General features: G+C 40.3%; 1 long non-coding RNA gene across 1 annotated transcript; it reads left to right on the plus strand.

The window, feature by feature from the left end:
* Nucleotides 1–578: 578 nt before the first annotated feature.
* On the plus strand, nucleotides 579–15,107 carry LOC102478591 (uncharacterized). The gene is made up of 3 exons (XR_334881.1): nucleotides 579–784; nucleotides 4,097–4,235; nucleotides 14,564–15,107. It is a non-coding gene; the product is annotated as an uncharacterized LOC102478591 (long non-coding RNA).
* Nucleotides 15,108–15,501: the final 394 nt, after the last annotated feature.

Here is a 15,501-nt window from a genome sequence, read left to right on the forward strand (position 1 = left end):
AGTCACCCTACCTTGTAATTCCACCTAACAATTACCTTCTTTTCCTCTTCCTAGCTCTTACCACAATCTTTAATGATGCAGATAAAAATTGGCTTGTCTGTCTCCACACTAGATTGCAGGGTGCACATGAGCTGGGAGAGCTGTTGTTTTTGCTACTGTACCCACAGTTTTTAGCATAGTAATGATATAGTAGGTGCTCAAAACCGAATGAACAAATGGACAACAATAAGACTGGGCTTTAAATAAGACCCTGGGATAAGGATGAGTAGGAAACAGTTTAGACAAAAGTAAGGTGGTTATGGAGAAATGAGAGAAAAACTTGAAACAACAAATTCCAACATGACAAGAAGGTGTGAGACAGTCAAGACCACAACTTATTTGCCAGCCATAAATAGAGGACAGAAAAGGGCTAGAATGGTGGGAGAGAATCATCAGAAGGCCAAAAATAGACCTATCTCTGTAGGGCCTAGGTGGCACCTGGGTAGAGAACAGATGATGGAACACCGAGACTCCTCCCCTAAGCCAACCTCTATGTGATGTCATGGCTTGGCACAGAACCTAGGTGAAGACTTCCGGATTATGGCAAAGATCTTCCTTCCTGGATATTGGCCATGTGATGGGGGAGCAGAGATTCAGGAGCCAGATTCAGAGCCTCTGTTATGATCGTTTTTACTTGACTCAACCCTGAAGACCTGGACCTCATTCAGGATGCTCTGGGCTTCTCTCTGGGAAGACAATCCTGGGATCATTATAACCATTAGTGACTCCCCAGATCCCTCTCCATGTAAGCAGAGGGATACTACGCTCCAAGCCCTTACTCTCCTTGTCTCGTGCACTTTTTCCACACACACATCTATGTCTAGGGTCCTCACCACTCACCCCCTGGCCTACCATGTGCTCACTCGCTGTTTTCCACGCATGTTCTGTTGCTGCCTGACTCTATACCTTAGCACAAGTGATTTTCACTTCCCAACAGTAGCTTTCTGTCCACCTCTTGCATTCTCAGAACCCTACTTAAATCCGAACTTCTCTCCAAGGCTTTCCTAGTCCCCCTCACTTCTTAATGCTGTCTGTCCTAGTTAGAACAAGAGTGATTACAAAATCAGCAGCAAATTAGGGAGTGATTTCTGAGCTTTACAATGACTTGGGGTAGGATGCATTTGTTCCTACACGTGTACTATTCTCCTTTGTAGGTAAAATGAGTACCTGGATTCACATTCATTCACATCTTCCATGGATGAGGATGTGATGGTCAGTCTTCCCACAAAACTGAGCATCACAGGAAGGGTAGGAGTCTAACCTGACTTGTCTTTGTCTCCTCCGCCGAGTCTAAAACTGAGCTCTTCCCATAGCACATGTTCTGTCAGGTGTTTGTTTCAAAGAAATGTGTATCAGTGTCCTAGCAAAGCAGTAACAAAGTACCACAAACTGGGTAGCTCAAAACAGCAGAAATTTATTGTCTCACAATTCTGGAAGCTAGAAGTAAAAATTCAAGAGGTTGGCAGAGCCATGAACCCTCAGAAACTCTGTAGGGGAGAATTCTTCCTTGTCTGTTCTTTCTGGTGGCTGGCTGGCAGTGCTCAGTGCTTCTTGGCTCTCAGCTGCAGCATTGTAATCTCTGCTTCCATCATCACGTAACCTTCCTCCTCGTGTGCCTCTGTCTCTGTGTCTCTTCTTACAAGGACAGCAGCTGTATTGGATTGGTACCCACCCCAATGAAGTATGACCTCATCTTGACATTACATTTCCAATGCCTCTATTTCCAAAGAAGGTCACATCTTGACACACGAGGGTTAGGACTTTGGGAGGAATACAGCTGAACCTTGAGCAGTATGTATATGAAAATTATTTTGTTTAAATGAAAGATTCAAATCCAGGAAACATATATAAACCTAGCCACAACCAGGGAGGGAAGAAGAAAAGAAAAATGAGGCAGAGTCCATTAGCGGAGATTGCAGAGTGAGAACCATGAGGAAAGGACAGAAGAGGAGTGGGCAGAAGGAAAAGGATAAATGGAAACATCTACCTGGAAACCTACCCTCTGTCTCTGACCAGGCACCATATGGATGTGACTATTACTAGGACCAAGAGCCCAGGGCTTTCCATGGGCGAAGTGAAGGTGACCACAGAACTCACTCTTGGCTTCCCTCACAGACACTGTCTTCTCCTTTCCTGGCTCTGATGGCTGCACCTTGACTCCTCCGATGGAGAATTTAATGAGAGCTTCAGTAAATAGATCGGATTCTCTCTCTACCCCAAGTAATTATAAAGCTCAGCAATTTTTTTCTCCTAACTTGCCACTGATTTTCTAATTACTCTTGCTCCAAATAGGACAGTTAACATTAAAATGAAACCATGCTGAGGTTGTGGGTTCACACACATCTGCTTTGCTTATTTCCTTAATTTGACAGCCTGGTTTTATGGACAGAGAGCAGCGAGTGATTCCCACATATAATAATGTAAGGTTGTTACCCCCAAAACACAGGCAGGCCCCACCAAATCCCTCCTGTAGGAAAAACTTATCTAGACATACCTACCAGATGGAGTAAAATGACTTAAAGAGAATTCAGAAGCCTTCTCTCTGAAAGGTACCAGGGAGGACATTTTCCTTAACTTCTTCCCAGTAAAGGAAGCAGCATGGCCCAGCAACTTAAAATGAAGTTCTGAACATGAGGATATTCCTTTCATATAAGGGCATGTAGTAAGCTTGTGATAAAGGGATAGGGGTGGAGGGCAGGGGTGGGGGCAGGTGGTAAAAATTTAAGTAAAAAGAATAAGTAGACAGCAGCAACTAAGCAGAAAAAAATGGTTTTAAAATACCTGGGTCAGTGCAGAAAGTATTAGCATCGCTGTATGAGTATGTCTGTAGACATTTTTCAGAGAAAACTCACCTTCAAGGTAAATTGCCCAAAGTTACATTAGCCCAATAAATATGTTTTTTGTTTTTTTCTTGCTATCGCAAAATCCATGGCCTTATGTGGGGTAGCAAGATTTCCAAGGAGGTGTGATTAAAACAACTAGTAACATTTAATCAGGAAGAAATTCTCAAGGTACTCTGGAGTTTTTATAAACATCCTTTAGCAAGTCAACTTCATTTCTTCTTGTTTTCATCTAAGTGGAAGCTACTCACCTGTATTTTGAACCAGTACTCATGAGAACCTTTTCCCTCTTTCTTTCTCCCTGCCTTCTCACATTCTTGTTTGTCCTCCATCATACCCCACAAGTCAGTTAGAAAACTAGGAAAGAGTCTTGAGATCCCTTTGGCAAAGGGAGGGAGAACATGGGTTCTATTTCCCCACTCTAGAATCATGAGGTTTTGATATTTTCCTCCTCCATGTTCTTTCCACATTCTGCTTCTCCTTTCGAGGTGAAGTGAGTACCTGGATTCAGGACTCTGGAGGTAGAAGGGAAATAGTCTCACATAGATGTTAGACTCCAACAGATCTGGATTCCAATCCTGCGAGCACTAGTAACCAGCCATGTGTCCTTAGTGATGTGCATTCTCTCAGCTGCATCTTTCTGCCTTTTGAGGCTAGAGCAAGAAACATTCTTCTTCGGGCTACCACGAGAACCCGAGGAGTGTGTCATCACATAATTAGTATCCATATACATCAGTCCTCCTCTCCTGAAGAGAACTTGATCATTAATTCAGAACTGAGCTGGGCAAGGGCACTGGATGGTACCCTCTTTGTCTTCAAGATGTGTGTGCAATGGCATCCTCGCTGATGCCTTGGAATCACGGCTGTTTCTTTCTTTTTCACACCCCTCGCAGTTCTCAGAGGCAGTGTGGGACCGAGCTGGTATGGCTCAAGGGCTTAGCTCATCTCGTTTCCATACCATCTGGCCTATGACCCATCATTAGTCCTTTTACGGCTCCTGTCTAAAGAAATGTCTTGTGTTTTGCCTACGGAAGATGATTCCCTAATGAATGTCAAATAACAATAAAGCTTAAGTGTCTTCATCAGACACTTGAGCAGGCATCTGTCCTCCCAGCAGTAAAATATGCTGTGACTCTGGAAACAGCTAAGAAATTTGAAACTGGGTTTCATTCACTTAGAGGAGAGCTGTGAATAATTTCAGTCACTGACTCTCTTAGAGGAGAAGCCTCCTGAGCTACAACTTTACTCTGATGACTTCTTACATGAGCCACCCCCATGGAAGAAGAAAGAAGAGTCTGCAGGGAAAGCCAAGTGTCTGAAGGACAAGAAGGGCCCTGGAGCCTACAGCACTACCAGGTATGATTTTTCATACTCCTGTGGGGACAGTCTTCCTCTGCCTCTGCTGCAGCCTTAGCCCAGGCCTCAGTAGGTACCAACCCTGAGAACATCACCTCCTCAAGAAGTAGTACACAATAGTACATAGCCAACAACTCTGGTCTGCTCTCAGTCCCAGGGCATATGCTTAATGGTCAAGAGGGCCTCGAAGTCACAGACAGTAAAAGAAATACTCAGGTAACAGCTACCTCTATCATGTAAACTCATCTGCCTAGGAGCCAATGAATCATACCCAAAGGCCCTGAAAAAAGGATTAGAAGACAAAATGGCAAGACTGTCTTCATGATCGGTAAGTATAGAAAATGGAAGATGTAATGGTGCAGATTTGGAACCTTGATGTACTTGGGTTCAAACCATAGTGGGGCCATGAGTCAACTGTGGTTTAGAGAAAGTCATTGAATGACTTTCTGGAAATTCAGATGAAGATAGGGGTAGAAGTAGAGGAGGATTTAGTCTTTTATTTGATGGGATGATTAGAGATGAGGAGTGTGTAAACTATTGGGTCATCGGGAAAGTCATGACTTGTTTTTCTGTTTTTCTATGCAGAAATGTGTCATGACTTTACCAACAATCCACTATCTAGAGTGTAGCTGGTGCTCAGTTAACAGTGGCCAGGAAAAAAAAGGACTAAGAAACTGAATGAGCATGAACCCTGTAAGGGTAAGGAACAAAGCCGGACACACTTGATAATTGTCCCCGGTGAGAATTATCAAGGCAGAGGTCTCTAGTAGGTCATCAGAAACACCAAAATTAATCAAAACTCAACAAACACTTCTATTTTGATGGAGGGGGGGTCCTACTTTCTTATCAGAGAAATCAAATAAACCCAATCATTTTTGTTTTCTTCAAGAACTCAGAAAAAAGCACCAGTAGTACATATGGAGGAAGGAAGGCTGGATGATAGGAGCTATGTGAAGTCACGCCTAAGACAGATCCATTTCACTATGGACAAAGGTCTCCATTTATGGACTCTGCCATAAATATCTTTAACTGTGTTTCGTAATGATCTTTTATCAAATGACTCCTCTGAAGCAGGAGTGGGCATGTTCGTCTCATTTGTGGAAGATACAAAACTAGGGAGGCTATAGGATAACTAGATTGCAGAATTAGGATTCAAAAATTTCTCAGCAGCTTAAGTTATGAACTCAGAGAAATAAGCTGAAGTGTAATTGTCAAATTTTTCACTCCAGATGATAACGGTAGCTGGAGATGGGACTTTCCTGCTAAGTGCAATAGCATTGTTGACTTAAACCCAACATTAAAGCAGGGTGTTTGAGAAGACTCTTTAAACTCCTTAATTTCAAGAGGAGAAAGAGAACTATTCCAAAGCCAAATACCCAGCCCACAAAAGAAGCCAAATTTCAAATACAGTGGTATATTAGTCAGGGTTCTTCAAAGAATAAGGAGATGGGGATATAGAGATTGATGATAGATATATAAAGAGAGAGAAATTATGAGGAATTTGCTCATGCACTTACGGAGGCTGAGAAGTTCCATGATCTACCATCTGCAAGTTGGAGACCCAGGGAAGTCAGTCATGCAATTCCAGCTCAAGCTTGAAGGCCTGAGAACAAGGGACTAATACCAATCTAAGAGTAGAAGATGATTGATGTCTTAGCTCATATAAGCAAGAAGGAAGGGAATGAATCCTCTCTTCCTCTGTCTTTTGTTCTGTTCAGGCCCTCAACAACTTGGGCTATCGTCAAGTTACAAACTGGGAAGGGCAATCTATAGTCATGCATGGCATAACGACATTTCAGTCATCAATAGACTGTCCAAAAATGGTGGTCCCATAAGCTTATGTCTATAGCCTAGGAGTATAGTGGGCTATACCATCTTTGTGTTAAGTACACTCCATGATGTTCACAGGGATGAAATTGCCTAACAACACATTTCCAAATATATATATATATATTCCCATCATTAAGTGACACATGACTATACTTTATAGAGCCCACCAATTCAATACTAATCTCCTTAGAAAACACCTTCACAGACAGGCTTAGAAATAATGTTTATCCAGGCACGGATGGCTAGCCAAATTGACACATAAAATTAACCATCACCTATAGCCAGCAGGGGTAGTTTGTAGGAATTGCTAGCTTCAGATACATAGGTAGCTCTCATGCCTTTTTCTGAGAATTGTAACGGACACTGAAAAGCCTTATTTGGCCCTCTGATTTTTTTGCCTAAAAGTAGATTCTGCTGTCTATTCAGAACCAGACAACCACGTCAGCAAACCTGAAGCTAACACTGGAGCCAGAGACAAGATCAGCTAGAGCCCTGGCCTCCCATTAGTACTGACTTCTCTGTGGAAAGGGTTTTACATTCACTTCTCTTACATGATCCATTTACTCCATTTCTGCTGGTAGAAGGAAATAAAGGAAACTTAGTGTGCATCCCCATGCTGGTCTTTTTCCAGTGTATTTCCCCAATCAGATTCACTCCTCATGCTCGCATTGAAGCCACAATGGCAAAACAGCTAACACTCAACAGTTCTGTTACTTCTCCCCACTCCCCACTTTCTGTTACTTTAAGTCCTAGAATTTATTAGATGGTTGCTGCTAGTTCTTAAACAGACAGGATGTTTTTCTTGGCCAAATATTTGATATGCAATTAAATGGGATTGGGGATACTCGAAGCTAGTGGCTGCTCGCTTCCATCATGACAATGTTGAGGCAGCAGAGCGACCTCCCATTCCCCTGGCCATCTTTCCACTTGTAGGAAAGGTCCATTCTGCCTCTAAGAGCTGGTTCCTGTGAGAACATGATGTTTTAGGAAACTGCACAGGGAACGTTTATGACAACACAATGTAGACTTCAGAGCACAGATAGATTTAAAACATATCTCCTTTGTGATTTTTGACTCCAAACTGGAACAGCAAGGGTGATTTTTATAGGTTGCCAGGAGAGTATTTGAGAATAACTTTATTTCTTTTTATAGAAAGAAATGATTTTCAAGAAATTCTTCCAGTGTTTCAGAGTCAAGCCCAGGCCTGTCTCCCCAGACGTCACTTTAGACCCTGTCACATACTTTTGGTTATCTGACTTGCGGAATATTGATCATCAGAGAATCATCAAGTGATGACAATAATTGGAATTGTAGAAGTCAGAAATGAAGTCTTGGGACAATAAGATAATTTCTTGAAGCCCAATCTCATGTTCTATCCACTTTTAGTTCTTTGGTAATTTATTTCAGGTTATGAGCAATCCTCTTTGCATTAATCAGCATAAAATCATAAAGTGTATTTTTAAAATAAAAATTATTTTCATATTGGATTCATTTGGCATGATATGGACTTACACATGAAACCTAAAAATATTTGAAGGATCATATTTACTTACCTTTTGTTCACGACAGTGACGCATATTTTATTAGTACTCAATATCTGTCCACTTGCTTTTGTGACATTCTTGGGGAGACTTAAGAGTCACCAAAAGCAACCATTGACCCATGGCTCAGGTTCTCCTTCTCAGACCATGCAGACTGTTTCTATAGCTGGGCCCCAAACGGTCCTCCAAAACTCTCTCTGCCCACGGAATTCCTAGGAGACCCAAAAGCAGTAGCTGAGGCTGGGGATTCAGTTTCTTCCCTGGTTCCCACTCTTCTTTCCCACTTCCAGGTACACTGATTGCTCATCTCTGACCACTCTCTTCACACTAGGATCCCAGGCCTCCCAGACTCCCAGATCTGCTGGCTTCTTGCCATCTACTTGTCTTCCTGATGATGGTTCTGCCTTCTCACATGGAAGCCATCCTTATTATCCTTCATTAGGCCCTTAATATGTGCTAGCCTTTCCCCCTAACCCTCGACCCTTCCCATCCGCTGATACCAGACACTAACCCAGGCATAGTGACTGAGAAGCCCTGATAGGTCTAATGAGGTTTTATTCTAATATATACTTATATTTAAGACAATTTTCATCCCATCCATAAATATACACATATATATATGTACATATGAGTGTATATATGTGTGTGTATATGTGTATATGTGTGTGTATAAATATCCCATCTGGTTCCAATTAAAAATAAACACTCAAGGCAAACTATCAGTAGTTTTTAACATCCCTTGAGTTCCCTTTTATCACTGACATTCATTTTATAGAACCAAATTTATTTTTATCTTATTTTTTAATTGAAGTATAATTTATAGACTAAAGTACACAGATTTTACACGTCAGCTCCATGAATAACCTATGTGTACACCTCTTTACCACCAAGAGCACCATATAGAATATTTCTAGCACTTCAGAAGGCTTCCTCATTCCACCTCTTAATTGGAAGAGTCCAGAGGTAACCACTATTCACAATAGATTAATATTGCCTGTTTTCAGGTATTATATAAATGCAGTATATAACCTAATGCCTGTTTATCTCATAATTATGTCTATCAAATTCATCCATGCTGTGTTAAATAGCAATAGTTCATTCTTTTATAATTCTGTGTAGTATTCCCTTAAGCAAATAGGGCATGATTTATCTTTGCTTCTGTGTTTGCATGTTTCTAGCTTTGTGCTATTGTCAATAATGCTGCCATGAGCAGTCTCATACCAATCTCTTAGTGAACTTAGGGGTCATTTTCCTTGTGTATACCTCCAGAACTATAATTGCTGAGTCATTGAATAAATACATGTTCAGCTTTATCAGATACTTCCAAATGCTTTTTTAATGTGATAGCCCCAATTTATACTCCCAGCAGCAATGCTTGAGAGCTCCATGTGTTCCACATCCTCACTGGCACTTGAGCTGTCAATCTCTTTAACATTAAAGATCCAGGAAGTTGCATGGTAGTGCGTATTTACAGCATGTGTTTCCTTGATGGGTAATGATGTTGAGGATCTGCTATATTCTGAATATTTGTTCCCCTTCCCTCTGTGTCCAACGTCTCCCCACTCCACCTCACTCTACCCCAACCCAAATTCATATGCTAAAATACTAACTTCTAAAATAGACAGTATTAGGAGATGAGAGGCAATTAGGTCTGAGGGCAGAACCGTGGTAAGGATTAGTACCCTTATAAAGAAACCCAAGAGAGACCCCTCACACTCTACCATGAGAAGACACAGCAAAAAGATGGCCATCACTGAGGAAGTGGGCCATCACCACACACCAAAGTCACCAGTACCTCAGTCTTGGAATTCTCAGCCTTTAGAACCAAGACCAGTAAGTGTTTGTTGTTTACAAGGCGCCTCCTTATGATACTATCATTATCAAATAATAATGCCCCAAATGGACCAAGACAGAAACTTTTCGCATTTGTTACCATTTGGAAAGTACTTGTTTATGAAAGGGCTGTTTAAGACTTTGAATCATTTTTTTTATGCACATTTAATCACTGTACAGCTTGACAGCATACAATACGGGTTCTCACAGCAGAAATGCATTGCATGTCAAGCAGGTCAAAGATACCACCACACACAATGACTTTACATTCTTTTTTTTTTTTTGGAGAGATTTTCGCTATAGGGGGCGTGCGCTCGCCAGACAGACAGAGAGACAGAAAGCGAGAAATCACCCCCTAGGAGAGATGGCCACACCGCAATCCCTTCTCCTCCATTCTCCTCTCGGGATCTTGGGCACGCACGCACACGTGCCCGGCGTGAGTTTTAAGCCACCGGGTCTGGGACGCGAACCGCAGTTGACTACGTGGGAGTCCAGCGACATAGCCATTACGCTAACTGCTGGTTCCCAGACTTTACATTCTTGTGACTGTTAAATGTTTTTTATTTTCCTGAGAATTGTTAGTCCTTTACATTTTACATTTAAGTATTTTTGTTTATATATTCTAAGTATGAGTCTTTGGTCAGATATTTAATTACAAATATCCTTTCCAGCTACATGAATTGCCTTTTCATGATCTTTTATTTTTTTAGATTTTTATCTATCCTTTTATTTATTATTTTTAAACATACTTTATTTTATTATTTATTTACATTTAATCATTGTAAATATTTAGAGCATACCACGTGGGTTCTCAAATGAATCAAGCAAGTCAAAGATATTATCATACACAATATCTTTCTGTTAAATGTTCCTTTTTTCTCTTGAGTTTCTCCCTCTCACTTCCAACTATCCACCCACCCCTGCAGTCTATGGTATCTTCTCTTGTTGTTTCTGCTATTATATTTCCCACTATTTCAGTTTCTGCCATAAAGAGTAGACATTCTGGGGACCAGCAGTTAGTGTAATGGCTATGTCGCTGGACTCCCACGTAGTCGACTGCGGTTCGAGTCCCGGACCCGGTAGCTTAAACTCACACCGGCACGTGTGCGTGCGTGCCCAGGATCCCAAGGGGAGAATGGAGGAGAAGGGATTGTGGCATGGCCATCCCCCTGGGGGGGTGATTTCTCGCTTTCTGTCTCTCTGTCTCTGTCTTTCTGGCGAGCACACGCACTCTATAGCAAAAACCTCTCCAAAAAAAAAAAAAAGAGTAGACATTCTGCCTATATTGAAGGAGGACATACAAAGTCTGTCTTTCCATAGTCTGGCTTGCTTTACTTAGCATTAAATCTTCCATATTCATCCACTTTGTATCAAATGCCAAGGTCTCATTTTGTATGGCTAAGTTATATTCCATAGAGTATGCGTGCCACATTTTTTCTTTATATTTATTTATTTATTTTCATTTATTTATTTTCCCCTTGATCCCCTCCATCACCCCATTTCCCACCCTGCTCCCAAACTGTCTCTGGTGTCAACAGTTGCTGTCCATGCTCTTATACTTTCTAATCTTTCCGTTTCTGCCATTGAATGCAGATATTCAGTGTATGGTAAGTGGGAACACACAATGCCTCTCCTTCATAATCTGGCTTGCTTTTCTTAGCAGTAAGTCTTCCAGACTAGTCCACGTTCTATCAAATGCCAGGGTCTCTTTGGTTTGTTTTTGTTTTTGTTTTTGTTTTATGGCTGAGTAGTATTCTGTAGTGTATATGTGCCATATGTTTCCAACACACTCATATGTCCTTGGACATTTGGGTTGGTTCCATGTCTTAGCAATTGTGAATAATGCTGCAATGAACATGAATGTGCAAGTGTTTCTGGCTAAGTATATCCCTGACTTTTGGGTAGATACACGGAGTGGAATTGCTGGATCATATGGTAGCTCTATTTGTAGGTCTTTGAGGAAACTCCATATTGTTCTCCACAGTGGTCATACTAATGTACATTCCCACCAACAGCATAAAAGAGTTCCCTTTTCACCACAGCCTCACCAGTGCTTATTGTTCTTTCTTTCTTTCTTTCTTCTTTCTTTCTTTCTTTTTATCTTAGCCATTCTGACTGGGGTTAGGTGATTTCTCACTGTGGTTTCGATTTGCATGTCCCTTATAATAAAGGATGTTGGACATTTTTTCATATGCTTTTTGGCTGCTCATATGTCTTCCTTGGAGAGTTGTCTGTTCAGCTTATTATACCATCTTTCAATTGGATTGATTTGTGTGTGTGTGTTGTGTGTGTGTTGGGGGGTAAGCTGTTTGACTTCTCTGAATGTTTTGGTTATCAGTCTCTTATCCAAGGAGAGTCTGCAAATATATTTTCCCATTCTGAGAGTTGTTTCTTCACTCTAATTATTGTTTCTTTTGCTGTGAAGAAGCTTTTTAACATGATACAATCCCAATTGTCTATTTTGGGGACTATTGCCTGTGTTTTGGGGGTCTTATTTAAGAATTCTTTGCCTAATATGGTTTCCAAGAATTTCCCCTATGTTTTCCATCAGTAGTTTTATAGTTTGAAGTCTAAGGTTTAGATCTTAATTTTGAATCAATGGTGAAAGGTGGGGATATGGTTTCATTTCTCTGTGGTGGAATGCCAGGTTTCCCAACACCATTTGCTGAAGAGATTTTCTTTTTCCCACTAGATTATCTGGTGCCCTTTTTCAAAATCAATTGGTTGTAATTTGGGGATTTATTTCTGGAGATTCTATTCTGTTCCATTGGCCTACATGCCAGTTTTGTGCTAGTATCATGCTGTTTTAATTATCACAACTTTGTAATATATTTTGAGGTTAGGGAGTGAGATGTCTTCTACTCCTCTCTTTTTATGCAGTATTGATTTGTCAATACTGGGTCTTTTATGATTCCAGACAAATTCTATGATTGTTTTTTTCTAGATCTTCAAAGTGTATCTCTGGTAATTTGATCAGGACTTCATTACATTTGTAGATTAATTTGGGTAGAATCGAAATTTTGATAATTTAATGGTGCCTTTCGGTGAACAGACACTATTCATTTTAATAAAGCCCAACATATAAATGTTTCCTTTTTATGGCTGGTGCTATTCATATCAAGTTGTTCATTTACGTTTTCTTCTAGGACCTTTACTGTTTTATCTTCATGTTTAGTTCTAATATGTAACTTGAGTTCATTTGTGTGTGGTATGAGATAGATTTCAAGGTCCATTGTTTTTCATGTGGAATTCCAACTAATGCAGCACTATTCACTGAAAAGACCATCTTTTTCCCCACTGGACTGCAGTAACACCTTTGCTAAAGATAAGCCCCCCTATTCTGTTCCATTGGTTCACCTTTGTACCAACATAACACTATCTTAATTACCAAGAATGGATATTAATAGAGCCACCTAAGACTGCTAAATATGCTCTGGCTTTGAAAGCAACCATGTCTACTACTAATGCTGCTGTTGCTGCTCTCCCTTATCTCCACCTGTTACAGAATATTAATTTTCCATGTTCTAACAATGAGGAAGTTAATGCAAGAGTATTTCAAAAGCTTATAGGCAGACCTGGCTGCTACAGTGTAGAAGTAACAATATTGCCCTGAAAAACTGGAAGTTATAGAGCCAGTTGTAGGTTCACAGTCTCAGGTTAGCTTGCAAATTTTCTGGGAGCACTCATGGATGATCAGTATTCTAAGGAGATGGAAGGGTAAGTAAAGGAGATTGTGGTATGACAAGAAGACCCTATTGGCAGTGCTTCCCCCTTTCCCTCTCTCTCTGTCTGCCTCTAATGTGCATGCACATGCTGTATCATTAAAAAATAATAATTAATAAATAAATATTCATGGACAAATAGAATTAGTACAAGTTTATTTCGGGACAAAAAATTAAAATCCATTTATAGTTTCTTTTCATAATACTCATTTTTATGAGCTCACGTAAAGAAAGAAGAGTAGTTTGAGAGGTTGAGCATATGTGAGGGCGATTTGCAATGACCCAGTGCTCAGGAAAGAGATTAAGTTTGAAGATATGCCCATACGTGCTAGTAGAAGTATTAGTAATAGGCATGGAAGAGATTAAAAAGTAAGAATTGACAAAAGAGAGTCAGAAATGGAGCTCTGGGAGCACCAATTTTCAACAAGAGAGCAAAAAAGTTGCTTACACAGAAGAATGAAAATGTGCCACAGTGAAAGGAGGAAGATGAAGAGAAGTTGATGTTACAGAAACCAAAAATGAAAGTTGATTCCATCGTAACTCAGAGGTCAAGTAAGATCAGGAATGAAAGAATCCATTAGGTTTGACTTTCTGAAGGTAATTGAAGAAAAGGTTTTATGTCTGGACAAAGACAAGAGACAGATTGTAACTGGCCCACAAATAGATGGGAAATAAGAAATAGGATACAGAAATTTCAGTTCTTTCTAAAAACTTGAATGAGGGGACCAGCTGGTGGCATAATGTTTAACATCGCTGGACTTCTACATAGTCAACCACGGTTCAAGTCCTGGACCTGTTGACTTAAAACTCACGCCAGGCACATGTGCGTGTGTGCCCAAAATCCTGAGAGGAGAATGGAGGAGAAGGGATTGTGGCACAGTCATCCCCCATGAGGGGTGATTTCTCATGTTCTGTCTCTCTGTTTCTCAGGTGAGTGCACATGCCCTATAGCAAAAAATCTCTCAAAAAAGAAAAAACTTGAATGAGAATAGAACATGAGTAAGAGAAAATAGGAATGGGGGAGTGTTTGTTGTTATTTATCCTATGATTGAGATTTCAAACTGTATTTTGGAATAATGAAAATAGATGTTCTTTCATTTCTTTTTCCTTTCTCTGTCCTTCTTTCTCTTCTTCCTCTCCTTCCATCTTTACCTGGCAACTCATTCCCTATACCAACAACCTCTCTCAGGTATGGACCAAGTTTATTTCTTTGGAGTAATGAATTCAGGAAGCAGTTATCTTCTTCCCCTATTCTGCCCTTTCCCACATTGGTCATGGCCTCAATCTTCCCCTTCACCCTGACTGGCCAACCTGAGGTCCTATCATCTCAGTAGATCATGGTGCATAGAAGTATGGCAGAAGATTTTTCCAACCTTAGTAAAAAATCTTTCATTTTCTTCAGGTTCCTTCTCTGAACCCAGTGTAAGAGCTCCTCAGAAGTTGGAGTGAGCACTGAGTTTCAAAAGACAGTACAGACACTGCAAGTTCTTCTGGGTGACTACACAGGGGAATAAGAACTCCAGCAACAAACCCATTCTCATTAGAGAGATGAAGGCCAAACTCCAGATTTGGAGAACCAAAGGCCAGAGAAACTTAGGCCAAGGATTGGTCATGGATCCCAGAGTTCAGAACTGAAAAGATATTTCATCTAGGTTACAATGGTTTGAGGACAGGGAGAGAGAATCCTGGGAAGTAGCTGAAATACTTGAACCCGGAAGTATCCATAGACTGTTTTCAATGCCAGAGAAAGTGGACATTGTGCTCTTATCATCCAACCACACCCTGAACAATCTGATAGCCCTGAACCTATATTTAGCAATACTGATTCCAGCAATACTGAACAACTTTACTGATTTTAGAAGAAACTAAAAATCTTTTAAACTTTAGATTAATTTCTCCCAGTTTACTATACTTGTAGTGTGTTTTCATTATGCCTTTGGGTCATTCCCCCAATAAGAACATTTCTATTTTATAACTAAAAAGGAAATCAACATTCTGAATTTAAAATATGGATTTTTTCATATTTAACTTTTCTAGATCAAAGTTATACTAAATAAAATTATACTAAAATGCAATCACTTAGAGGCTTAGAGTTCTGGACTATGTAAGAGGTCTTCAAAGAGTTTATGGAAAAGCCTATTATGACAAACTGTGCATAGATTTCAAATTTTCTGGTACCAAATAAACTTGTACTTTATTCCATTTTTCCATAAACTTTATGAAGTCCCCTTATATAGGCTATCTAGTCATTTTTTTCTTCTTACCTGCTTGAAATATAACTTGTTTTTACTGACCAATGCTGGACTACGTCTCAGCCTGTGTATTCTTCGTAAAGATTCT

The sequence above is a fragment of the Tupaia chinensis genome, unplaced genomic scaffold, assembly GCF_000334495.1.
Source record: "Tupaia chinensis unplaced genomic scaffold, TupChi_1.0 Scaffold000302_1, whole genome shotgun sequence".
In the NCBI taxonomy this organism is placed as follows: domain Eukaryota; kingdom Metazoa; phylum Chordata; class Mammalia; order Scandentia; family Tupaiidae; genus Tupaia; species Tupaia belangeri.